We start from the raw sequence: 27176 nt of genomic DNA, 5'->3' as shown, positions 1-27176 counted from the left end.
CAGCCCAGGTACTGCTCCACCTGCCAACAGCTCGCCCTATCTGCTCCCAGAGGCAGCTAAGTAAAGTATGTGCACAACACGGGGGTTAATTGGCCCTAAATTGAAGTGGTGTTTTTAAAAACCCACCGCTTCAATTTAGTACCCCCATTTTGTCTACACATGCATGTCAGTAAGGTGCAGACCACTGAGGAGAACATGTAGAACTTCACTGCATCAAGGGTGGATTTGTCAGGCATTCTTATTTGAAAGAACAGACCAAGGAAACCAGAGGAAGGATCAAGAGACTGCAGACTAGACTTTACCCACCAACTTTTTATCATATGGCAGTTTAGCCCCCCCCGCCCCCGAGGACTGAAAACCAAAAGGATTTCAAAATCATGCTGTTTGTTTAAAATTCATAAGGTTTTTAAGAAGAAAGCAGCAACCTCATTATTTTGCTTTTGGTTTTCTGAGCCTTTATCTTTCACTGGAGTCTCAGTGTCAAGGTTTTTCTCTATAATTATAAGGTCTAGAAACTTACTATATTTTTAAATGAAAACAGAGATTCTCACATAATGGCAAGACTCCAGAAGTAGGGACCTTAAGAAAAATGATCTTTATCTTAATTGTAACAGTGCAGCTGTAACCAGTATATGTATACTTTCTCAATGTATAATAAGTCAGGATAGTTCTCTGTGTCATATGGAACCAGTCCTCTGCCCAGCACTGCACTCTGGGTAGGTGTGTGAAAAGTTGTGGTGGAAACTGATCATTTTGGTTCAAAGTCAACATTTTTTTTGCTTCCTTAAATGCACATTCACATTCTCTTTCCATTCCATTTCTTTTTTTGCTTGCAGTAGTTCATGTAGCAGTACCAATTCTGTTGCCAAATCAGGCAAAAATGTACCATAATGGTTAAAGTAATCCTGAAAAGGAATGTAACTGTGAAACATTCCCTGGTGGTGGTGCTTGAAAGATTGCCTTCTCTTTCTCTGGTGATTTCTCTGGTAGTCTAAAGCAACTAAATAAGTCATGAAGCTGCTCAATAGTCTGAGTAGCTATTTGAATTTATGGAACATTTACCCATTACCTACACACACATCAAGATGGAAACTGCTAAGGATACTGTTTTTTCTCTTGTGAAAAGCATGGTTCTACCAGGTACAGTATTGAACTACAACACTTGGCTGACATCTTTTGTGTCATATTGGTCAGAATTATCAGTACATCAAGGTTGCCTCTTGTTAGGGGATGCGTTATCAGCTCTTCATGAAGGACATTTTGATGTTGTGAGAATGAAAGCCTTAGCTTGGAGTTATGTGTGATGGCCAAGCATTGATCAGGACATTGAAAGGACAGCAACATGCTATACTTCATGTGGTGGCAAGGTGCCCCCAGAGGCGCTTGAGGGAGAGGGAAGAGAGTCCGCGGACCCCAGAACCCGAGAGCAAGCCCCCAGAGGGACGTACATACCTCCCAGAGAACAGCAGGAGCAGGAGCTGCGTGAAGCGGCATTACTCCGGGTGTGGCATCAGCTGTTCCCGGTGAGGGGAACAGCTGAGCCAATCACAGCGGCCGCTACGGGGGAAGATTAAAAAATGCCGGTGGAGTGGGGAGTGCGAGAGAGCCAGAGAGAGAGAGCACGGGCTGGCAGCTCATGAGGCGAGCTCCGGCACAGGAAGGATATGACCCAGCCTGCAAGGCTCCAGCAGACAGCCCAGGGAAGGGCTTTAAGCCTTCGGCGGGAGGCAGAACAGGAGGCAGACAAGGAGGGCAAGCAGAGGCACTCTTACAGCCACCTGGAGGGACTTTCACTCAGGAGGCAAGGGAGCTTCCTGCTTGTGGTAGGGGAGAGGAAACAACTAAGAATCCGAGAGGGAGCTGGAGTAAGGGGGATAACCCTGCAACTCCTCCTGACTCGGAGGAATATTTTCTATAAAAAAAGAAATCTTCCCCAAGGAGGGGGGAGAGTGACTGGAACCCCGGGAACTGGTCTGAGGCCATCATACAAGGCTGGGAAACATCTATAATGCATCACCCAGCGGCTGGCGTGTGGACGGGGTGTAGGGGAGGTGGAGCCCCGTGGAACACCGCGTCAGACGACCGTGAGTACCACCGTCTATCAGGAGACCCATCCAAGCTAAGATCTCCACTGTAGACCCCTCTTAAAGTGCGTTTAATATCCAAGTCATGGCAGGCGAGTTGAGGGGAGGGGCAAACCCCGATAGACTGGGTGGCGAGAGGGGCACAAGCTCCACACTTCATGTCAACAAATTCAGAATGCTCTTGGTCCAGCTTATCTGTAACCTTGGTCATGGCCTCAGACTCATTGGCCTGTATTCATGCGAATTACACAGAGTCATTGGAAATCCATGTTTAGTAGTGGTTGATGCACCGTCTGTGTGGCCAGCTTTCAAATTGTTTTCTTTTACAGCTAGCCTGACTATTGAGCATCTTTGTGCCTTATTTAGTCACTTTGGACTGCCATTGCAATTGGTGAGTGATAACCAGGGACCCTGGTTTGCTCTGATTTAAAACAATCTCCAATTTTCAGATTAAAAAGTAACCCCAAATCCACATTTTCCCGTGACTAAAATGAAACACCACTAATCTATAGAGCTATATATATAGTGGTGTTTCATTTTAATCATGAAAAATTGTGGATTTGGGGTTACTTTTTTTAATCCAAAAATTGGGGATTTTTTTAAATCAGAGAAAACCAGAATCCCTGGTGATAACAAACCTCAGTTGTGTTTGAAGGAATTTAGGAAGTTCCTTGTTTCCAATGGAATTCAGTTTGTATGTTCTGTTCCTTATCATCCTGCTATAAAACTAGCTGAATGTTTTGTACAAGCTCACAAGCATGAGTTATGAGCCAATCAGTCTGCTCAACATAAATTGAGCAATTTCACACTTATTTATTGCAACATACTCCATGCAACTACACAGGAGTCAATTGCTATTCTTTTATTGAGAAGGTCACTGGGTACTTGTTTTAACCTTTTACGTCCTGATGTTGCATCACAGATGCTCGGATCCCAAAGTAAACCAATTGATAAACAGTGTGTCTCACAGTCATTCATTCCAATTAGAAGACTTGCTCTGGGGCTCATAATTACTCTGGAAGAGAAAAATGGTACCAGGGAAACTCACTAAATGTATAGGGCCTGTTTCATTTATGGTGCTAGTTCATGGAAAAGACATATAGAGCAGTTAAAACCATGATATACACCGGAGTCTGAAGAAGCCCCATTTGGATGTCCCCCGTAAAGCCTCGTCCAGTTACAAACTTTGATTGTTCTGATGTATTGGAGGAGATCATAATGATTCCTTACCACCAGCTGATCCTGTGTTACATGGCAATTCCACTTTTATCTTCACCCTGTTATCTTAAGTGGGCATGAAAACTTGTGGTGTGCCTCAACCTTTAAATTGTCTGGTTGCTGTATTGCAAGAAGGAGTTGAATAATCCCTTTTGTTGTTGATGTTGTTGTTTTGTGCTTCATTAAAAAAATAAGTATTTTTTATGGTAGGATGGAGAAACGTGATGTATTGTGCATTAGTCATAGGGTAACCATAATAATTGGAAGGAAATCCAGGATGGGATAAGGAAATCTGGGATGGGGGGAGGGGGATACCAGGAGGTGCCAGTGCATGCATGTGTGCATGCACACACACACATGCATATATACACACACCCCTGACCTTGTTGCTTTTGAAGCAGGGCTGGGCAGGACAGTGAAACGCCTGCACACACCCTCCCCTGTCCCCAAACCTGTAGCTCTCCCTGTGCATCCCTCCCCCTCCCCTGACTCTACTGTGCAAACAACTCTGCTCACAGCCCAGCAGGGTCTGGATCAGGGAGGCCCATTGGCTGGGCTCCCTGGAGAAATTTGAAGCAAAAGTCCCAGATTGGTGCAAATTTACCTGCGCATGCCCAGCTCCCGCCAACCCAGGACTTTCGCTTCTCCAATGGCTGGAATGCTGAGACAACCTCCAAAATCCGAGACATATGGCCACCCTAATTAGTTATTATATATGGTACTGGTTTTTTTTAATGTGTTTAAACTGTGTGCCTCCTTAGGCACCATGGGCACCATCTGGATGCTCTGGTGCACTGTGATTAATCAAGTCTGCTGGAGCGTGGTAATTACTGCGCTCTAGCAGACTCCAGCATCAAGTGTATCAGTGTCCCTGTGCTGAAAAATTAAAGCGCCCCTCCCACTCCTGGAGCATAAACACCAGTTTATGAGTTTGGGTTTTTACCAGCTATGGGAGCTGTGTGCTGCTTTCTTTGCAAGTCTAACCACCACTGTGGGGACACAAAATATAACACGGGGTCCTAGGTCTTCATTTGATTCCTGGGAAGAGTGTTCCCTCAGCTCTAATCCCCCTCCTGACACATTTACAGCAGCAAGTGCTTCAGGGAGGCATCAGGGAGAGAGGCTGAGAAAAGCAAGGCATACCAGGGACTATGCCTCTGCCCTTCCCCTTGCCCCACAACAGCTCTGTTCGGACAAGACAGTTTCTCTTGGATCCCGTACTCGCCAGGGCGGACAGGAAGGCCGGCTGCGCTGGGCATGCCCCAGCTATGCGGGGGTGCCTCAGATTCTTACCAACACACCCAAGAGGTGTCTGCAGGAAGCAGAAACAAATAAGCATTGCCTTTTGAGAGCAGACAGAACACTACATACCTTAAAGTCTTCCTGAATGAGTTAGGAATTCAGTTTGGCTCCCTGCTCTGAAATAGGATTATGGGGGAAAAAAACATGTAGTTGTAATCATCACTGTTGTCTATGCTCCCTTTCATGACGAGTAGGGCAAATAGCCCTCAATGTCATTGTCCCTCATCATCACAGTCTGTCCATTGGCAGATCAATGCAGAAAACCAGACAACAGACAGGTGCTAATTCCCCTGGGTGGGTACAGTTTGAGGTATGTTGAGGCTTGTGTGTTGAAACAACTCTTTGTTATGCACAAGAACTTATATATAGAACTAATTAAAATAAAGGAGTAACAACAGTCTTAATACTGCTCTTGCAAGGGTCTTGTGGCTGTCAGATTCCTGTTCTGCCACCCAGAAGTTCCTGTTGCCTCCCCCAGGCTGTCTTCTGGGATGCCATAGTTCCTGGACACTTTTTATAAAAGCCGAACTAGACTAATAACATTAAGATAACAACTATTACAAACTCAGAGTAACACATCTTGATCAATCTCTGGCTGTTTCAGCAATTATCTAGTTCTACTGTATCGCAGCCTCTCTGCCTATGTTCTTGTTTGAATTTGAACGTTCGGTCTCCTGGCCACATTCTGGATTAACTTGTAAATTAGTTTCAATTGGTGTCTCTGTTTCTGTTTTGCTCTTATCATCCTCATTGTCAGGTATTTTGAGCTAATGTCCATGATTCTGTCTTAAGATTTGTCCTTCATCTGTAATCACCAAGTATGAGTAAGCTGATTTCTCTTAATTACTGTAGCTTTAACTTACCCGACATGCTCTGATAATCCATCCTCTATATAATAGCTATTCCTCTCTTTTATTGATTGAGGCCTAGTTCCACTTGTATATTCTCTGCTGCCATAATTTGTGAATGGAAACAATTATATTTTATTTTTGAAGGCATATTCTTTGCTCAATTGAAGAGAAAACTAATGTAAAGAGAGAACAGAGCATGGATAAAAAAGCTGGAGGGTGATGCTTCACTGATTCCTAGAAGCATTGTCCCTTCTATCCATTACAGACCTTCTCTGACCCCAATAATCAACAAGTTTGACAGGCTTTCACAATGTATGAGAGATAAGGGTCTTTCAATGATATATTTTATTGGACTAATTGTATGGTTGGAAATGTTGGATGAGCTTTTGGGACCAAAGTACATAACTGTGAAGAACATAATCAGCTCTACCTGAGATGGAGCAAAGATTCCTATATCTCTAGCAGCTTAAGTTAACTTGTATGGGAGTAGAACTGAACTTGAGATGGCAACCTGAGTTAAACAACAGCTTGTCTTGCCCTTTCTGCTATTTTAACCCAAGTTAGTTGAGAATTCACTATTTTACCATGTAGCCGTACCCTATATTGCACAAATGCTGAATGATCACCCACTATTATGGCAGGGGTCACAAGGTGGTGCTGCAACACAGTCTTCCACATTCTTTAAGTTTAGGGTAAAACAGTACTGCGTGGAGGTGTGTAACAAGTGCTTGTTCCAGGGGTGGTTATGATGCTCCCCTGGTGGCCGCTCAGTCCTTGCCAACTTGCAGCTCTCCTTGGGCACCCCGCTTCTCTTGCCCACATGCCTTGATGTTATTATCCTTTATGAAAGGGAGGCTGCCTCAGGACTTTCCAAGCCTGAACTTATTCTCCTGACCACAGGTGTCTGTGGTCATTGCCTTAAGGGCTAATTACATGGCTCGGGCCATCCCTTATACCACGCCCATGCCTTGCAGATATTATCTATCACCAGTTCTCTTAGGCCATGGCTTCAGCCCCTATAACTGGGTGTCCCTGCCCGGGCACTTCAGTCACTTCAGATACTCCCCCGTGTGTTTTCTAGGCTTGTCTGCTTCTCCTGGGCACTTTGCTTCTCAGAGCTACTCCTGGGTGTAGCCTTCTCACCTGTACTCCTCACCAGGCACTTTGCCTACACGAGCTACTTCCAGGCACTGCATCCTCCCCCAGCAGTCTCCTGCCTCTGCCCCTGTCTGGGCTTTGGGCCTTTGGCCCCAATCTCTGAGCTCCTTGTCTCAAATCTCCAGGCTGCTGTGCCCTGCCTCTGCCCCTCTCTGGGCTACGGGCTCACGTACTCCTGTACCCAGGCCTGCCCTGTTCCCAGGCTCTGTGCTGCTTAGCCCAGCTCAGTTGTTCTGTTAGGAGCCCTGCTGCACCCATGCTGCCGAGAGCTCCTCCCCCTATGTGGCTCTCAAGGCTAGACTGCCTGACCAGCCCTAGACTTATATGGCTCAAACCCGGCCCTCTTCTGATCAGGCGTCTCCCCAATTGGCCCTTACCACACCTGCAGGCTGCCTCTCCCTCAGCCTCTCTCCTTCTAAAGTGACAGGTGCAGGAAGCACCCTGTCACAAGATGCTGGCTATTAGGCAGGTTTCTGGGTAGAGGGAGCTAAGCAAACAGTGGGACAATATGCTCTATACTTTGGCTTTTAACTGAAGTAATTTTTTGTGGGAGAGTGAATCCACAGGAACACAGCATAGGTGTGATGAAGGCTGAATAAGGGATATTATAGTCTTCTATAAATACATCAGTGGGAGGGAAGAACAAGGACAGGTGTGCTACAAGAAAGAAGAGGTATAAAATATCTATGATAAATTTAGGCTGGAAAGTAAAAGAAGTTTTCTCACCAGCGGTGATCTCTGGAACAGTCTTCCAATAGGAGATGTGAGCAAACATCCTAATTGGTTTTAAAATGGAGTTTGCTAAGTTTGTAAAAAGGATTCCATGACATGGTTGACAGTGATGGCAGATGGTTGGACTTTCTGATAGGCCCTTTTAAGTCTTATATTGTTTCCTTTGTTCCTTCCTACAAAGCTCTCTGCACAATACAAGTAAGAAACCAGTTCTATAGGTAAAATGAATGAGAAGGAAGGCAATTAAGACCAAAAGTCTATACATACCATATTAAGTAGGTATATAAAACATATAAGAATTAAGGCATTTGTCATAACCGGAAAAACTACTTAAACCTATAGCTGAAGTACAGGCTGAAAATTAAGTATTGTGTAGTAATATGTCAACAGAAGTAAACTATGCCTTTGATTACAGGCATGGAAAAATCACACTGAGAAATGTATAAACATCCAAGAGCAGAATTTGAGTTTGACTATACTTATCTACATAGCAGGGATGATTTACTTTGATTAATATCAGTGACTGATTATGTAATGTTAATAATAACGGATGGTAATATTCTACATCTATTCAGAAATAGAAAAAGTTTGTGTAAGCCAAAAACAAATTTAACTGATCCTCATGTATTTCCAGAGGTTCTGTAGCCTGTCTGGGAGTACAACAAGGATAGCTTTTCTGCTTATGGCATTTTAGCAGAAAACAGAGACAAACATACCAATTTTTGATGGATAAAATACTGAACATTGAGGTAATCATAAATACATGTTGCCCCCTGCCTCTATTACCTGAACTAGATAATAGACCTTCACAACATTAAGTATCAAAGGAAGGTATATAAGGGCTTGTGCCCGTTTCTGATTCTTTGTGTTGTATAAGGTCTCTGCATTTTTTACCAAGTAATTTTATTTTTTATGAAATATCAAGACTGATCTTCTTGGTTTTACAAGAGAATTGAATAGAGACTTCCTGTGTGGATTTTGAACTCCAAGTTCTTAGTCATGAGGAAAGGACTGCGTTGAAGTTTTAAAACTGAAAGCTATTTTCCCAAGTGTTCATCAGAAATATAAATTATAAAGGTGTTAACTGAAAACAAAGTATGGATTCCTGCCCTCATTGACTTTAATGGGACCTGGATTTCACCCAACAGGTCTTAGGTAGTGTGAAAAAAAGCACTTCACTCTGTTAATCATACAGTCATATTTCCCCTACATGATAGGTCTGCCCTTCTAAACCTACTAATTGTTTAGTCATCTGTAGTATTTCTTAGGAAAAACTGACTAAATATGATCTGAGCTTCTAATGTAACAAGCAAGTATACACAATATCTTTTAAAATAGGTCCAAGAAATCTGTATGTATTACAGAAGAAAAAACCCACTTTCTCTCTTGCAGATCAGCTGATAAGTCTCTTCTCTTCCCTCCCCCCACCCCTCACTTCCCACCCCCCATATGAATTCCTTTCAGTGTTTTCTGGTTCATTAGATGGATCACGACTCTGACTTTTGTGGTATAATACTGTGACTTGCATATTTTTCAATCATTATGGCGCAGTATCACTTTCCTATTCCTGGAATTTTCTTGCCACTGCTATTATCCAAGAAACGTGTCCATGTCCAGATATCAAATGATAGTTTGAGTCAGTAGATGACTCTCAAATAGTTATCAATTTTGTTTTTGAATTTCCCAAAGCAGCATGTTGCTAAAAGGTAAGTGTACTATATTTCAGTGGCAGCATTTTTCTCACGTATTATTCAGTACATTCCCCCTCTATGTGACACTGGTCAGGCCGCAGTTGGAGTACTGCATCCAGTTCTGGGCGCTGCACTTCAGGAGGGATGTGGACAACATGGAGAGGGTCCAGAGGAGGGCCACTCGCATGATCAGGGGGCAGCAGGGCAGGCCCTAGGAGGAGAGGCTAAGGGACCTGAACCTGTTCAGCCTCCACAAGAGAAGGCTGAGGGGGGATCTAGTGGCCATTTACAAACCAGTCAGGGGGGACCAGCAGGCATTGGGAGAGTCCCTGTTCCCCCGAGCACTACCAGGAGTGACAAGAAATAACAGTCACAAGCTGGGAGAGGGTAGATTCAGGCTAGATATCAGGAGGCGCTACTTCACTGTCAGGATGGCTAGGATCTGGAACCAACTTCCAAGAGAAGTGGTGCTGGCTTCTACCCTGGGGGTCTTTAAGAGGAGGCTGGATGAATACCTTGCCGGGGTTGTTTGACCCCAGTACTCTTTCCTGCTATGGCAGGGGGTCGGACTTGATGATCTGCTCAGGTCCCTTCCTACCCTACCAACTATGAAACTGTGAAACTATGAGAATGTTAAGGAATTTGGTACTGAATAGCTATATTAATTATTTTTTGATTTCAAGAAAGACTCCAGACCAAATCAACCCAGCTCACTTACTTTATTTATTGGGACTATAAAGCAGATACACAACTGGTTGGATAATCATGCTCCATGAGTAGTCATCAATGGTTAAATGTCTCGTTGGGAGTAGGTATCGAGTTCTCTAGGGCTTGTCATGGGTCTGATGTTTAATATCTTCATTAGCAATTTGGAGGATGGAATTGGGTGCACACTTAGCAGATTTGCAGGCAATGCCAAATTGGGTAGAGTAGGATTAGGGTTCAGAATGACCTTGATAAACTGGAGAAATGGCCCAGTGGACCACAATCTGATTTGAAATCCAACATGTGTCCTTGTTGCAAAAAAGGCAACAGTTTAATGGATCATATTAATAGGAGGGTCACTTGTAAATTAAGGAAAGTCATTGGTCTCCCACACCATTTGTCACTGGTGAGTCCTCGCCTGGAATACTATGTTTAGTTTTGGGCCTCGCTTCAAGAATGATGTGGGTAGATAAAGAAGAGTCTAGCAGAAAGTAACATAAATAAGAGGCCTGGGAAACATTATTTATGAAGGCAGATTGAAATAATTGTTTAGTTTGGAGAAGAAAGGACTGAGGAGAGATTTGTAACAACCTTGAAATATCTGAAGGGTAATTACATGCAGGATGGAGATAGAAAGCCATAGGGGACAGGACAAGGAACAATGTCTCAAATTGCAGCAAGGGAAATTTAGGTTAGAGATGAGGAAGAACTTCCTCACTATCTGGGGGATTATGGCTGCCTGCAGCGGTTGTAGAATCTCCATCCTTGGGTGGTTTTAGGAGCAGGTTAGACAGACACTTGACTGGGATGGTTTAGTCGGGGCAATCTGCCGCAGGCAGGGGATTGAACTAGATGACCTTCTGAGGTCCCTTCCAACCTTACTATTCTATGATAAAGACCATAACCAATCAACAAGGTATAAATTTATATACTAGTCATCCAAAGGATGGATCTGTTACAGAGCTGTGGCAAAGGGGAAGAATGGAACAAGGATAGCATACTGTTTAACCTACCCATATTTACATCTTACAGTTTTACCACATATGGAACCGTCTTATCTTTTCTATATATCTTTGCTTATCACTATTTTTTATACATTGCCTTTGTCCTGCTATTAGTACAGAGAACGTGACACACCAGTTAATACATAGGTTTTAGTTCAACTGCTAGCACACTTCTAGAACAGGGCTTAGCACAAATACAAAGCATTTAGGGTATAAACTTGCAATACAAGGGTATGGCTAATAGCAAAAGAGTCCTTTCCAGGAAAACATTCGCAACTGCTGTCATTATTTTGTAATTTGTTTCTCTCTCGAGTAGTTCAGCTCTAAGTAAATAATCCTTACTGCAGTTGCTGTTAAGACTGCTTAAAATCTATGCAATTATATATGACACAGTAATACCATGTTGTTCTCCCATTAATTTGAATGGAGATCATGTAGACAAATTACTGCAATTACTGAATTTACCTAAATAAACCTGTAGAGAAAGACTGCAAATTTAAAGAAAACTTTTGTTCTGTATAACAAATATGGCTTAAAATCATAGTCAGCTGATACATATCTCACACAGAACTAAATGCCAAGGAGTTATATTGTGCTATCTGTATTTAACTCCTCTCTATTCAAATCAGTGAACTGCTTAGAGACAAGCTACCAGGTTACCTAGTAAAATATAGTTTCCATATTCCCATTTTTAAAAATCTGCGGGCAACAATATGGTCCAAACCCAGAAATCATCTCAACAAAAGGCATATGGAAATATGACAATATCAACTAGACTATCTTGGACTTACTAACCAACCAAGATTGAACAACTGGAGAATGATCCCTAAGCCCCATACTGCAGCCCCCTTCTACCCACAGAATTTGGTAAGTTCTGGACTTACTGGAAGAATTCTCATGGTACTGACAATGTGGAAGAGCTGTCTAGAGGTCAGCCCTTAGAGGCTGCTTTAAGGAAGACCTTATCCATTCCTCATGCTGCTTTCTGCTTCCTGGAGATTTTGCAGCTAAAACACTTGCATAGCAGATTTATTCCAGTTTCTCTATTACTCTTCTTTTGTTGCCCTTGTTTGATTAAATATATGGACATTATGCTGTATCTTTGTGGTGACCATTACAACTATATCTTTCTTCAGAGGGAAGAAAATTGCAATATTCCTCTTCCAAAAAGTGATCTTTTCAATATATTTATTTCATGGGGGTGGGTGTTGGGGAGAGGGGGACAGTGTACATACATTAGAAAGAGTGAATAGGTTCTGTGTTATATTAACATTAAAATATAAAATGGTACAGTAAGAATAAATTAAGTTTAAAAGGAAAATAAGGAGAGCACAGCCAACAGTTTTACATTTTTCACAGTATTTGTTCATAGCTGATGCACAGAAATTAAGTTTAATGTGAATATTTTTTGTTTGGAGATGTGACTCGGGAAAGACTCTAGGCCAGACTGAGTCTGGTTCTTGCATGGATTTCATGGGAGAGGAGTGAGAAGATGAGTTGTGAGGAGCCTTCTCTTCTTTACACCTTGTACAGTCAGGGAAGCTGCCATAGAAGCACAGGGGTATTCTGAGAGACCAAAGGGCATATTGGGGTGTCATTCTTTGCTTTTGCCATGTGCAACCTAACTATAAGTATTGGGTGGTGACTCCATGCCACTTCTGTGGTTCCCTGTGCTCTAATGTCCAGGCTGTTGTTCCTAGCTTCTGTTTCAGGTTGCCAAGCCTCACCACTGCCTCCACTGCTGTCATCCAGTGAATGGCTATAGCATAATGAGAGAGATAGAAACCCAAAGGTGGAAGAGGTACACTGAGTCTTATCCTCCAAATCATTAATGCAGATATTAGACACAGAACCCCCCCTGGAAAACCCCTCTTCATCCCTCCCATTGAATCACTGATGACTACTCACTGAATACAATGATTCAACCAGTTATATATCCACCTTACATTTAGTTTGTGCTTCCTCAGTTTATGTGGTTCTGAAGCTCTGTGCTCTAGTGATCAGGAATTAGTCATTTCTGTCTAGAATAGACCTGTACATGGAAGTGTATTGTCCTCACTGTATAAATCATTCATAGGCAGCAAAGTCCAGGCACGAATCATCTCAGGATCCGAAGGCTTGTGGGTGGTATATGCCAAAGGCTTTTGGGTGGTATATGAAATATGAATTATATATAAATATTAACTGCAATCTTAAGCTGGTGGTACCTCCATGTCTCTTCATAAACAATACTAAGGTGGTTGGATAGTATTTTAAACAAAGAACTTTTGACTCATAAATGACCTAGCTTGAGGACTTCTCCTACAAAGGAAGGAAAAACTCTACTTTCAGATCTTCCTTGCAGCTACATTGGGTTTTAGTCCTTGTTATAAAACATTCAAACAAATTGGTTCCTACTTATCTTAGTGATACAGTGGGATATTTACTGGAAAAAGAAGGCTATTCAGAGTGACTAGAAAAGGCAGATTACAATCCTGGGGCCTTCTAGACACTATAGAGAAAACTGTATGTTTTATATCAAACTGGATCATTCTTCCAAGTACAATAAGAAGAAACATCTCTTGGCAAGTGGTAGCTAGAGTTAAAGCAGCATTGGGAGCTGCCCTCTGTTGCCTCATAGCTATTTTGAGGTCTCCCAGACTTGGAATCCTTGATTTCTACCATGCCTTTTCAAACTGGGAATGAAGAGGGCTATGAATAGGGTGACTATATGTGCTGGTTTGGTTGGGATGCTCTCGAATTCCCTAGCCCAGTCCTGGCCGCTTGGTTAGGAGTCCCAGGCTGAAGTCAAGTGGGGAGATGGAACAGCATGGTGGACCAGGCAAGTGGTTGGGCAGGCACAGCTAGTATTGTGTGGGAGGAAATCGGTGTCATGTACCGGCGGGGTGGCACCTGCTCCAGTCTGCCTGCCTTGCTGCTGCAAAGCACCAGTGGTGCCTGTCCAGCACACCACTCTGCTCCACCTGCAGGCTCCAGGGACTTTTCACCAACCAGCTGGCACTGGGCTATGGAATCTGGGAGTATTCTGGCCAAACCAGGATGTATGGTCACCCTAGGTATGAATAGCTTTGATCAAATAGTCTTGGTACATTGTCTGTAGGGTATCCTCTACAGAGAATTTCGGGCACAGTGTTGTCCCATTCCTGAGCTTAGCAGACTCATGTCATAGAAAAGCCACAATATGAATACTGCCATCTACTTTAGGTCAGAATACTGTTATACTGTGCACCACCCCCCTCTGTTTTTTCTAGCTTCAAAGGTGATTGTTGGTGATTCAATTTCTTTTACTTGGAGTTGATGTCACTTTGCCAAGCACAAAAGGTCTTGTGCTTGTGGTCGATCAACCCTTGGATCTCCCAGTCATTCTCATCAAATCAGTCTTGATGTTTCTTGGTAGTGAATCCTAGTGTCTCTTTGCAGGAGCTGATGATGGTGGACTTGAGGACACTCTAAATACTGCTGATGTTCTCCCATTGTTGTTTAATGGAATTCACCAGTTTTTCATTGAGGAGCTGGTAGAAGAGATCTCACTCGATTGGGTCCTTGAGTGGTCCTTGAGTCCTTTGACAATGACTTTCCATCAGCATTGTTTCTACTGCAGCTGTCGTTAGGGAGCTAGTTTGACTGACATAACCGAGCAGATAAGTTGATGATCAATCCAGCAACCATCAGCTCCTAGCATAGCTTGAGTGATGTGGACATCTTTGTGATCCGGGCATGAGTGATAACATAGTCAATCAAGTGCCAATACTTAGATCTCAGGTATTGCCATGATGTCTTCATAGTTTCATAGTTAGTAGGGTCAGAAGGGACCTGAGCAGATCATCAAGTCCGACCCCTTGCCACAGGCAGGAAAGAATGCTGGGGTCAGACGACCCTGGCAATGTGTCTATCTAGCCTCCTCTTAAAGACCCCCAGGGTAGGAGCGAGGACCATGTCCTTTGGAAGTTGGTTCCAGATCCTAGCCGCCCTGACTGTAAAGTAGTGCCTCCTGGTATCCAGCCTGAATCTGCTCTCTGTTAGCTTATGGCCGTTGCTCCTTGTTACTCCCAGTAGTGCTCGGGGAACAAGGACTCTCCCACTGCCTGCTGGTCTCCCTTGGCCAGTTTATAGATGGCCACCAAATCCCCTCTCAGCCTCCTCTTGTGGAGGCTGAACAGGTTCAGATCCTGTAGCTTATCCTCGTAGGGCCTGCCCTTCTGACCCCTGATCATGCGGGTGGCCCTCTTCTGGACCCTCTCCATGTTGTCCACATCCCTCCTGAAGTGCGGCGCCCAGAACTGGATGCAGTACTCCAACTGCGGCTGGACCAGTGTCGCATAGAGGGCGAGGATAACCTCCTTGGATCTGCTCGTGATGCATCTGTGGATGCATGATAAGGTGCGGTTAGCCTTCCTGACTGCATCCCCACATTGGCGGCCCATGTTCATCTTTGAGTCAATAATGACTCCAAGATCCTTTTCTGCCTCTGTGCTGGTGAGAGGGGAGTTCCCCAGCCTGTAGGTATACTGTTGGTTCTTCTTCCCCAGGTGGGGACCTTGCACTTGTCAGTATTGAAACCCATCCTATTCATATCCACCCACCTCTGTAACCTGTCCAGATCTGATTGCAGCTTGTCCCTCCCCTCTAGCATGCCCACCTCCCCCCACATCTTAGTGTCATCTGCGAATTTGAACAAGGTGCTTTTCACCGCCTCGTCCAAGTCGCTGACGAAGATGTTGAACAGCGCAGGCCCGAGGACCAAGCCCTGGGGAACCCCACTGCCCACATCCTTCCAGGTCGAAAAAGACCTGCCTACCACCACTCTCTGGGTATGGCCCTCAAGCCAATTGGTGACCCATCTGACCGTATAGGGATCAACACCACAGTCGCCTACTTTTTTAATGAGAATGAGGTGAGAGACAGTGTTGAAGGCTTTTTTAAAGTCCAGAAAGACTACGTCCACCACGACGCCTGCGTCCAAGGATTTAGTGACCTGATCATAGAAGGCCACCAGGTTGGTGTGACAGGACCTGCCTCTGATGAACCCATGTTGGTTGCCCCTAAGCATACAATCCCTTGCTGGTCCCTCGCAGATGTGCTCCTGGATAATTTTCTCGAAGAGCTTCCCCAGAACCGAGGTAAGACTAACAGGCCTATAGTTTCCCGTGTCCTCCCTTCTCCCTTTTTTGAAAATGGGAACTACATTGGCCCTCTTCCAGTCCTCTGGCACCTTGCCAGAGCACCATGAGTGCTCGTAAAGCTGTGCCAGGGGACCCACAATGACCGCTGCTAATTCTCTCACCACTCTGGGGTGGAGATCATCAGGACCTGCTTATTTGGATACATCCAGTCCCACCAGGAGATCCCTGACTAGGTCTGGGCTTGGCTGCACCTCCCCTGGGACCGTCAGGGATCATGATGGGGAGGGATGACCTGGTTCCTGCTCAGAAAAATGGAGGTAAAGAAGTTGTTAAATAAGTTAGCTTTGATGTCTGGTGCGACCACCAGACTTCCTAGCATGTCCTCCAGAGGCCCTACGCTATGTGGAACCTTCTTTTTACCGCCTATGTATTTAAAAAAGGACTTCTTATTGCCCTTGATCCGGGTTGCTAGTCCCAGTTTCATCTTCGCCTTACCCTTCCTAACAGCCCCCCTACAAAACCGAGCAATGGCTGTATAGTCCTCCCTGGTGATGGCTCCTCCCTTCCATTGGGTGTACGCCTCCTTTTTAGCCTTGAGATGTTCCTGGATGTTTTTTGTTAGCCAAGGGGGCTTTTGAGCTCTCTTGCTCCCTTTGACCCTTGTTGGGATTGCCACCCTTTGAGCTTGGAGGATCGTCTCCTTAAGGAACGACCACTCTTCTTGGATTTGCAACTCCCCTCCCCTCCAGGACCTCAGTCTCTCTCCGACTAATCTCCTTACCTCATTGAAATCCACCCTTCTGAAGTCCAGGGTTATTGTTTTGCTGCATGCCTTTGCCACCCTGCGCTGGATGGTTAATTCCAGTAGGTGATGATCACTGTTGCCCAGGTGATCGAGCACCCACAGTCCCCTTACCAGGTCATCACCTGTGCCAGGACCAGGTCTAACAAGGCATTTCCCCTGGTGGGACTGTGCACCTCCTGGGTTAGATGGAGGTCCTGTAACATGACTAGAAACCTACGTGAGCGGTCAGACCTGGCTGACTGCTCTTCCCAGCAGATGTCCGGATAGTTTAGGTCCCCCATGATGACCGCATCCTTTGACCTAACTGCCTCTGTAAACTGCCTGAGAATTCCCGGTCAAGTTCTTCCCTGTTGTGCTTGTTTTTCTGGTGGAACAGGGTGTTGGTGATGTTGAGTCTGTTCAGCACATTTGGTCAAGTGGAAGATGCCGTTGGAATTGACGTTTTCCACTCCCTTCTAGCTGATGGTTCCATTTCAGAAGTTTAAGTGCCTTCCAACTCTGGTGTTGAAATCACCAAGCAAAATAAGTTTGTTTCCATCTGGACCAAGTCCTCTTCTTCACCTAAATCTAGTCATTAAGAGCACTAAATATCAAGGAACAACAATCATTTCTCCTGAAACGAGACAGACAATATAGAAGCTCTCCACATTTTTAATAGTCATCCAGTGTTAACAAAGGACCATTCTGGCATTTTTGTGGCAGTCTTTTCTGTGCCCATGGGAAGATGTAGGAGGTATTTACCTCACTTTGGATTTTCACATTTAAGGAATGATCCTTTCCCATACCCACACTCTTATGAAAATGACACTATGACAGACCATGAAGTTTATCACAGAGTAGATTAGAAAAAATTACATGAAAATTGATTTGTGTTGAACAATAATCTGGAGACAACTGGTTCTCCATATTGGAAGTATAAAATTGACATTTAAAGATCTGGATTTTTCATCGCTAGCTAGAATTTGCCTTGCTTTTTTGAAAGGGTAATTGTGCTTTTTCTTCAAAGTGTACTACACTCAGTCTATGATTTAGAAAAGCAGATGTGAATTATCCTGACCATAAAAATTATTTCAGAGGTAAAATCATTTGCCAGTGACTGACAGGGCTGATTCAGTCTCATACTGAAGAGAGGCTTCAGTACCCATTATAATGGATCTGTGGGCCTCAATACTTAAAGAAAGCAATTCTTCAAATAAGCACAAATAAATTTGTCTCATTCTCACTGCTTTCTCATCTATCAGACACAAAGAATCCATATATAGATAGGAATCACATCTATCACATTCTCTTCATTAAAAGACCATATTGATAAACATGGCAGTAGTCTTTAATATGAATGAACTATTCCATCCACTTAATCTTAATCTCAAAGATAAGTGGAAGAATAATAGCAATGACTAATATTATGCATTTTAAGGAAATGGATTAAAAATATTAAAGACATGCAAGAGATTATAGATTAAGAATGAGATACGTTTTTTGTTTTTGGTAGTGTTGGGGTGATATTGTAGCCATTACAGTTACAACATCACCAAGTACTACCAATCACCCTAGTACACCAATCACCCCAGTACTACCACAACACAGAGGACACTAAAATAAGCTGTTTATAGTGGAAAAGGCATTTTTCCTCAGTGATCCGAGGAAAAGGACTTTGTATCCCAAAGTCTGGACACTCTGACTGTGGAGAAGTTCTTCCTAATGTTGAGCCTGAATTGGTCTTCCAGGAGTTTGTGGCCATTACTCCTAATTACTCCTTGGGTGCCCTGGTGAACTGTTGCTCACCAAGCCCTACCAGGTCCCCTCTCAGACTTCTTTTCTTCAGGCTGAAGAGTCCCAGATCCCTCAGTCTTTCCTTGTATGCCTTGCCGTGTAAAACTCTGATCATATTGTTGCCCTGTGGGGTCAGGTCAACTCTCAGGATCTCAATATTGCGCTGTTTGACAGGAGGGTGTTACACAATTGCACATATACAAACACACAAATCAATTAGGTGCTTATACACATACACACTACCAACTCAGGCACATACACATTCAAACCAGCCTACGCACATGCATACCTATCACTAATTCAAGTACACACACACTACACACCAAAAATTAGACAACAATCAGTTGTCAATACCCACACACTCCATACACACACACACACACATATATATATATATATATATATATATATATGTGTGTGTGTGTGTATTCACCAGTTCACACACATACCACCCACCTACACATACACACAGGTGAGTTCCTGACTTGGATGGTATGGTATGTATGTGTGTGTTTGGGGTACTTGGGATACCTGAGGGAAGGTTAAGGTGAGAGAGAAAGTGTAAGGAGTGAAAGTTGCTGGAACCAGGATTAGAACCAGTAGACTAGAGAAAAGCTGGGTTGAGGAACTGAGGCTTGGGGTTACTTAAGGTCAAGTGGCCCCAGGATTATTTGAGGTCACTGGTGCAAGGGGGGAAGCCCAGTGGCAAGGAGGAGACAGCCAGGAAAGAAACTGAGGCAGAAACCTGGGAGCTTGGGGCTGGAAACCGAAGCAGAAAGCTGGGACCTTGGGGCTGGAAAGAGAGGATGAAAGCTGGGAGCTTGGGTCTGGAAACTGAGGCAGACAGCTGGGAGTTTGGGGGGCAGATAAGTGGTGACAAGGAGGAAACAGTCAGAAAGCAGACAAAAACCCAACTCGGGGTTTCAAAATAACAGGTTTATTAAAAAGACAACACACTACAGAGCCCCATGAAGTTATTGGTTCACACGCGCACACACACACACACAATGGTAGCAGGGGAAAGAGATTCAGTGGAAGGGTTGGAGTCCAGGTAGGAAAGAGGAACAGAGTCCAAATCCTGGGTTGAACAGAGGGTGGAGATGACAGCTACCTATCCATGCTGGAAAGGTATCTTTGTCCAGCAGGTGTTGTCCAGAGGGGGGTTGCCGGCAGGGCCTTTGGGTGGATAGGTGGTGTGGCATGGTGCTGGTCCAGATGGAGAGGGCATCCCAAAGAGTCAGTCTTCACTACCCCTTTTTAAGGGGCAGACTACCTATGATCTCCTATGGGGAGGGCATGTCCAGGCAATGTCAGTCCTGTTCCAGAGGGTTCCAGATGTTCTTACTGAGCATGTGCAGGAGTTAAGCCTACAATCCTCCATTTTTCTTGTGAGCACATCATGGAATACTAGATCAAAGGCCTTTTGGAAGTCAAGGTATACAGTCAACCTGCTCTCTCATGTCCAGGTGGTGAGTTACCTGGTAATAAAAGGAGATGAGGTTGGTAAGGCAAGACCTGCCTGAGACAAAGCCATGATGGCCGTCTTTCAGAATTTTACCTTCTGCAAACTTATTGCAGATGGTCTCCTTGATGAACTTTTCTAGGATTTTACCTAGGATGGAAGTTAGGCTGATTGGCTTATCGATACCTGGGTTCTCCCTCTTGCCCTTATTGTGGATGCACAACACTGGCCCTCTTCCAGTCCTCAGGGACTTCTCCAGAGCGCCACAAGTTGTGGAAGAGTTTTGCCGGTGGTTCCACAATAACTTCAGCTAGCTTATTCAGCACTCTCATTTGAAGATCAACCGGTCCCGCTGACTTATATACATCTAGTTTTTTTAATTGGTCATACACCAATTCTATGGCAATAGTAGGAAGGTGATTATTCCTACCATGCTCATCCTGTTCTCTACCTGGCATTGTTTTCCCCTTGGTCCAGTGAAAGACCGAGGTGAAGTAGTCATTCAGGAGTTCAGCTTTCTCCTGGATGCCAGTAATCAGCTCTCCTGAGTTGTTGATCAATGGCCCCACACTCCCTGTTTTCCTCCTGTTCCCTTTGTACCTAAGGAAGGACTTCTTGTTGTCCTTCCTTCCCATTGCTAATCTAAGTTCGGTTGCTGCTTTAGCTTTTGTCATCTGTTTCCTGCAAATGTGGGCCATCGTGGAATAGTTTTCCTTGGGGCCCACCCTGAGCGTCCATTGTTTATAAGCCTCCTTCTCCTTTCCTAAGAGGACTGATTTCCCTATTTAGCCAAGAGGGCTTCCCAGCCCTTCTGTTACCTTTTCTCCGCATGGGAATGCACTTCCTTTGTGCTCCAAGGATCGTGTCCTTAAGGAACAACCACTCTTCTTGCACACCTTTCACCTTTGGCCTCCGGTCCTGCAGCACTTCCCCTACTAGTGACCTAAGCTTGTTGAAATTTATATTTTTGAAGTCTAAGACTTCAATCCTGCTATCAGATTTGTCTGCCTTACATCAGACAGTGAATATGATGGTTTCATAGTTGCTGTCACCCAGACTTCCCTCTATATTTAAGTCGGTCACCAGGTCGTCTCCTTTGGCCAGGACCAAGTCTAGCAGAGCGTCACCTCTGGTTGTCCCATGCACCTCCTGTGTCAGAAGAGCTCCTCGACACAGGTCAGGAAGGATCACAACTGTTCCAACTTGTCTGAGTGTTCCTCCCAGGAGATGTCTGGATAATTAAAATCGCCCATGACAACCATGCACATGCAGCCTCAGTCAATTCTCGGGTGAATTCCAGATCGAGTTCCTTGCTTTGCCCCCCCACCCCCGCAATTTAACCCAGAGGATTTCAAGCTGTTAATTTTTTGAGCCGATGTTGGCCACCAAGGAGGTGCACTGCTCTTTCACATAGAGAGCAATGCCACCACCGTTCTTCCGCATCCAGTCCCTTCTATGCAGGGTGTAGCCTTCTATAGCTACACTCCAGTCATGTGAGGAGTCCTAGCAGGTCTCCGTAATCCTTACTAGCTCATAATGCACACTGGAGAGTAGGGGAGCTAGCTCCTCCTGCTTGTTCCCCATGCTCCTGGTGCTAGTATATAGGCACCTGAGTCCTCTTACTGAGGCCCTCATCTTCCTGCCCCGCTGTTGGGGAATTATTCCCTCAGCTCCTGCAAGACTGGCACAGAGCTAGCACCACAGCAAGTGCTTCTACATGGCTGGGCAAGGACCAGAGCCACTATATTCCCCATGCTCCATGTCCTGGACCAGAATGGGGCCAGGGCTAGAGCCAGAGCTGCAACAGGAAAGTAAGCTTAGGCAGCATGGGGGAAAGGCAGTGGGGAGCAGGTGGCAGAGGGTGTAGGCACCAGGGGTGGCCAACAGAAGGAGGAGAAACTGGTGAGGGGGAATAGGTGCTAGGGTGTGCAGGCACTATGGTGGAGGTAGGAGGCAGGAGGTGCAAGCACAAGGGAGGCAGGCACCAGGAGGGGGAGGTGGTGGGGGCAAGGTATGCGGGGGCATAGGCAGCAGCAGGGGCAAGTGGTGAGAGGAAGAGCAGCAGGGGGTTGTCACAACCCAGTTAATCAGTGCCCATGCCACTAGCAAGAGGCACACCATTCAGACCATCCTCATTTTGCACACAGTAGTCAACTAAGGGTTAAAAGAAATCCTTGCCAGAAACTCCTGAAACAAAGAAACAAAACTTAAGACTGGGCAGGGTGAAGGGGGATAGCCCTGCCATAAATCCCTGCAATAAAACCCGGAAGGAGAACTGTAGGTAATTGGTCAGCTAAAATAAAAAGCGAGGGGAAACTGTATATAATTGGTCAAGAAATAAGCGTAAGCATCTCTCACGTAACATACTAGAAACCTACCCACTACCTTGTAACCTGATAGCAACCTGAGAGCACAAAGAACTGCTGCTTGCCAGAAAATTAAAGATTCCACATAACGGTTCATCATTGGGTATCTCCGTCAGACACCTCTGTCTATAAATAGTTTAGCAACTTCCGCCCAAGCTGGAGAACCCTGGGGAAATCTCTGAGGAGAAACCTAAGTCCATCACCAGAGTAGCTTGACAGTCTGATCATCCGTCAATCACTCCCCGTCATCGTTAATTTTGACGTAATAAAGCCCTGCAGGCTCGATGGTCCGTTCTCGGTGCGCTTCGTTCGTCATCGCTTCATATTGTAACCCAACCTCGTTCGCTCAACTGTAACCGAAGCAACTATAAGAGGAACAAAGGCTCAGCCTGCGTTGCACGTCACTATCTGGGCGACGTAAGTGAACAATCTCCTGTAACCAACACACGTCTGTGCCTGGTTAATTCCACTCCATCCATTAATTACCCGCCTGTCAAGGCAAAAGTTTTACTGCTCCTGTGGGGGGGGGTCAGAAAGCAGCTGCCGGCACTGCTCTGATCTCCGACAGGAGTGAGAGACAAGAGTCAAGCCACTTGATGACCCTGCTGCCTGCCCCCTGCCACTGCTTACTCCACTGCAGTGAGGGGGAGGATGAATTTAAGACAACCCTCCAATAATTAGATTCTATACATGGAAAGTTATAATAAATCTATACGTTTTCAATGTCTAGAATCTAAGTATTGGAGGCTTGTCCTAAATTTGAAGTAATCTTGGATTTGGATAAATATATCTCATTTTAGTAGACTAAAAAAGGAGAATCTGAAACCTATATTCATTTGTTGCTTTCAAGCCTATTTTGCAAACAGCCTATTGTATCTAAGTGTCAGGACTGCCTTGAACACTATCTCTTAGGTTCTCATTGGACTTTATAGACTTTAATGAAATACATTTCACAATACTACGCACCACCTGAGAGAGTGCTGCATTTTCTAGTTTTATAATCCAAATTTATAGTACAAGAAGGGCAAAAGCTACATGACAACAAAACAGAACAATTGTCTTTTGAGGAAAATATAGAGACTGGTAAGAGGTGTAGTGACAGAGGATTTAAGGTGTCTTGTTCAGGGGCACGTTGCTTGACCCCTTCACCATTTGTACCAAAGTCTATCCCAAGCCTTCACTGGAAGAAGGCCAATGTGGTGCCTATCTTCAAGAAAGGGAGGAAAGTGGATCCGGCTAACTATAGGCCCATCAGCCTGACTTCTATCCTGGGGAAGATCTTAGAAAAGTTTATTAAAGAGGCCATCCTTAATGGACTGGCCGATGCCAACATCTTAAGGGATAGCCAGCACGGGTTTGTTGCGGGTAGGTCTTGCTTGACCAATCTCATTTCCTTCTATGACCAGGTGACCTATCACCTGGACAAGGGAGAAGAGATTGATGTCATATATCTTGACTTCAAAAAAGCCTTCGATCTGGTGTCCCATGATCGCCTCTTGGAGAAACTGGACAATTGTCGCCTTGGGTCCTCCACGATCCACTGGCTGGAAAATTGGCTCCGGGGTCGGACCCAGAGGGTAGTAATTGATGGAAGTCACTCATCGTGGTGTCCTGTGACCAGTGGGGTCCCCCAAGGCTCTGTCCTTGGACCCATACTGTTCAACATCTTCATTAATGATGGGGACACTGGAGTCAGAAGCGGACTGGCCAAGTTCGCCGATGACACCAAACTTTGGGGCAAAGCATCCACACCAGAAGACAGGCAGGGGATCCAGGCTGACCTGGACAGGCTCAGCAAGTGGGCGGATGAGAATCTGATGGTGTTCAACGCCGATAAATGCAAGGTTCTCCACCTTGGGAAAAAAAACCCGCAGCATCCTTATAGGCTCGGCAGTGCTATGTTGGCTAGCACTATGGAAGAAAGAGACTTGGGGGTCATCATTGACCACAAGATGAACATGAGCCTGCAATGCGATGCGGCGGCTAGTAAAGTGACCAAAATGCTGGCTTGCATCCATAGATGCTTCTCAAGCAAATCCCGGGACGTCATTCTCCCCCTGTACTCGGCCTTAGTGAGGCCGCAGCTGGAGTACTGTGTCCAGTTTTGGGCTCCACAATTCAAAAAGGATGTGGAGAAGCTTGAGAGAGTCCAGAGAAGAGCCACGTGCATGATCAGAGGTCAGGGAAGCAGACCCTATGATGACAGGCTGAGAGCCCTGGGGCTCTTTAGCCTGAAAAAGCGCAGGCTCAGGGGTGATCTGATGGCCACCTACAAGTTTATCAGGGGTGACCACCAGTATCTGGGGGAACGTTTGTTCACCAGAGCGCCCCAAGGGATGATGAGGTCGAATGGTCACAAACTACTTCAAGATCGTTTCAGGCTGGACATAAGGAAGAACTTCTTTACTGTCCGAGCCCCCAAGGTCTGGAACAGCCTGCCACTGGAGGTGGTTCAAGCGCCTTCATTGAACACCTTCAAGATGAAACTGGATGCTTATCTTGCTGGGATCCTATGACCCCAGCTGACTTCCTGCCCTTTGGGCGGGGGGCTGGACTCGATGATCTTCCGAGGTCCCTTCCAGCCCTGAAATTAAAAAAAAAAGAAAAAAGAAAAAAAAAAAAAGTTGTAGATGAGAATCTGGTCATTTTGTCAAGGGAGTCAAACCACCCAGATGTGATATTAGCAACATCACTGCCTAATGTGCCATTGGCTGTAGAATATGGAGTACGTTAACCACACCAGCCCTATAAACTACTAGGCTTGGGAAGACCCTTAATCCTGACCTGTACATGGTCAAGGTCATGACTATAATCTGGTCCCTTTCCAACACCTGGGTAAGGTTATTTAGTGTAGGTAAGGGCTGCAGTTAACTGTGATGCAGTGGCTGGCTCTGTATCACAGCCTTGATTTATCATTCTCATTCTCTGTTCTCAGACTTGTACTCTTTAATGTCTTTATAAATGATCTGGACACTGGTGTCAGAAGCGGACCAGCTAAGTTTGCTGACGACACCAAAATTGGGGAAGAGTATCCACACTTGAGGATAGGTTGGTGATCCAGGCTGACCTCAATAGGCTTGCAAGGTGGGCAGGTGAAAACCTGATGGCATTCAATACAGAGAAATGCAAGGTGCTCCACCTTTGGAAAAAAATACCACATCACGCTTATAGGCTTGGCAATGCTACACATACTAGCACCATGACCGAAAGAGACTTGGGGGTCATGACAGACCACAAGATGAACATGAGCCACCAATGCAATGTCGCAGCTGGCAAAGGGAACAAAACTCTGGTTTGCATCTACCAATGCATCTTGAGCAAGACCCAGGATGTCATTCTCCCACTGTACTCGGCCTTGGTGAGGCCGCAGCTGGAGTACTGCATCCAATTCTGGACTTCACAATTCAAGAAGGATGTGGGGAAGCTTGAGAGAGTCCAAAGGAGAACCACGCGCATGATCAGAGGGCAAGAGAACAGGCCTTATGAAGAGAGGCTGTGAGCTATGGGGGACTCTTCAGCCTGCATAAAAGCAGGCTCAGGGGTGACTTGGTGGCAGCCTATAAGTACAAAAGGGGTGTGCATCAGGATCTGGGGGAACACCTGTTCAACAGAGCACCCCAAGGGATGACAAGGTCCAACGGTCACAAACTCCTGCAGGACCATTTTACGCTGGACATAAGGAAAAACTTCTTTACTGTCCGAGCCCCCAAGACTCCCCCCAGAGGTGATGCAAGCACCTACTCTGGACACTTCTAAGAAACATTTGGATGCTTATCTTGCTGAGATCCTTTGACCTTAGCTGACTTCCTGCCCCTTGGGCATGGGGCTAGACCTGATGATGTTACAAGGTCCCTTCCAGCCCTAATGTCTATGAAATTTGTTACAGGGTTCATAGCCAGTTCCCCAAATCCCCACTAAATCCCTTATGAGAGGACTTCCAAAGCTAAGTGCCATTTGACACAGCCACGTGCTTTCTCCAAAGCCAGAAGATTCCACAGGGGGATTCACTACCTCTTGTACTTTGTCAAGTTAAAAAATTCACCAAGAAAATTCTCAGCAGATTCCTCAAATTTGACAGAATTTGAAGAGTAAAATTTGTCAGACTGTGCATAAATGTGCTATTGCTGGCATTGATATAAGTTGTAAATTGTTGCTTTCAGTCTGTTGCTTAGTGTGCTAGTAAGAATCACAGTGCTGGTGGATAAGCATCAAGGAGAGGGTTTATGACATTCATTTCCCTATGTTTATGATATTGCTTTCCTTCAATTTCCTTGCAAGCAGTATAATTCTGGCCTCCATTAATATAAGTCTTGCAGTATCGCAAGACAGCCCAACCTGTCATCAGGCCTGATTGAATACTTTCCCTGTTTCCCTGCCTACTGTGAAAGAACATCCAAAGAACTCCCTCTGCCTTCCAAACCAAAAGGATGGTGTAGCCAATACTGTTTCACGGCAGGGAACTGGGAAAGGAGCAGAAATGGTCCAGCATCTCAGAGGCACTCTGATTCATTTCCTTGATAATCCTGAAACACAAAGCTTAGAAAAGAGGAGGAGAGGGCTCCGAGTGATGCAAGGGAGGGATGGGAACAATACCTCCCTTCAGAAATCCTCCCCCAGGCTGGGAAGTAGGGTGAAGGACCTTCAGAGTAGCAGAGGAATCAGAGATGAGCTGGGGTAAAGATTGTGCTAGATGGAGGCTGAATTGATTTTTTTGCCCAGTGGGGTAAGTTGCTGCGGAGTTGCAGCCTAAGTGAGGGCTGAAGATGTAGAAGAAATTAACAGGAGCATAACTAGAGTGGGCCAAGAAGGGCATCAGCCCTGGCTGCTGTTTTAGAGGTAGTACCAGAATGGCAGTCCCTCAGGAGTCTGTGCAGAAGCTACCACAACTGGGGTGAAAGGACT

The sequence above is a fragment of the Alligator sinensis genome, unplaced genomic scaffold, assembly GCF_000455745.1.
Source record: "Alligator sinensis unplaced genomic scaffold, ASM45574v1 scaffold406_2, whole genome shotgun sequence".
NCBI lineage: Eukaryota > Metazoa > Chordata > Crocodylia > Alligatoridae > Alligator > Alligator sinensis.
Note: the sequence above shows the minus strand (reverse complement) of the source record.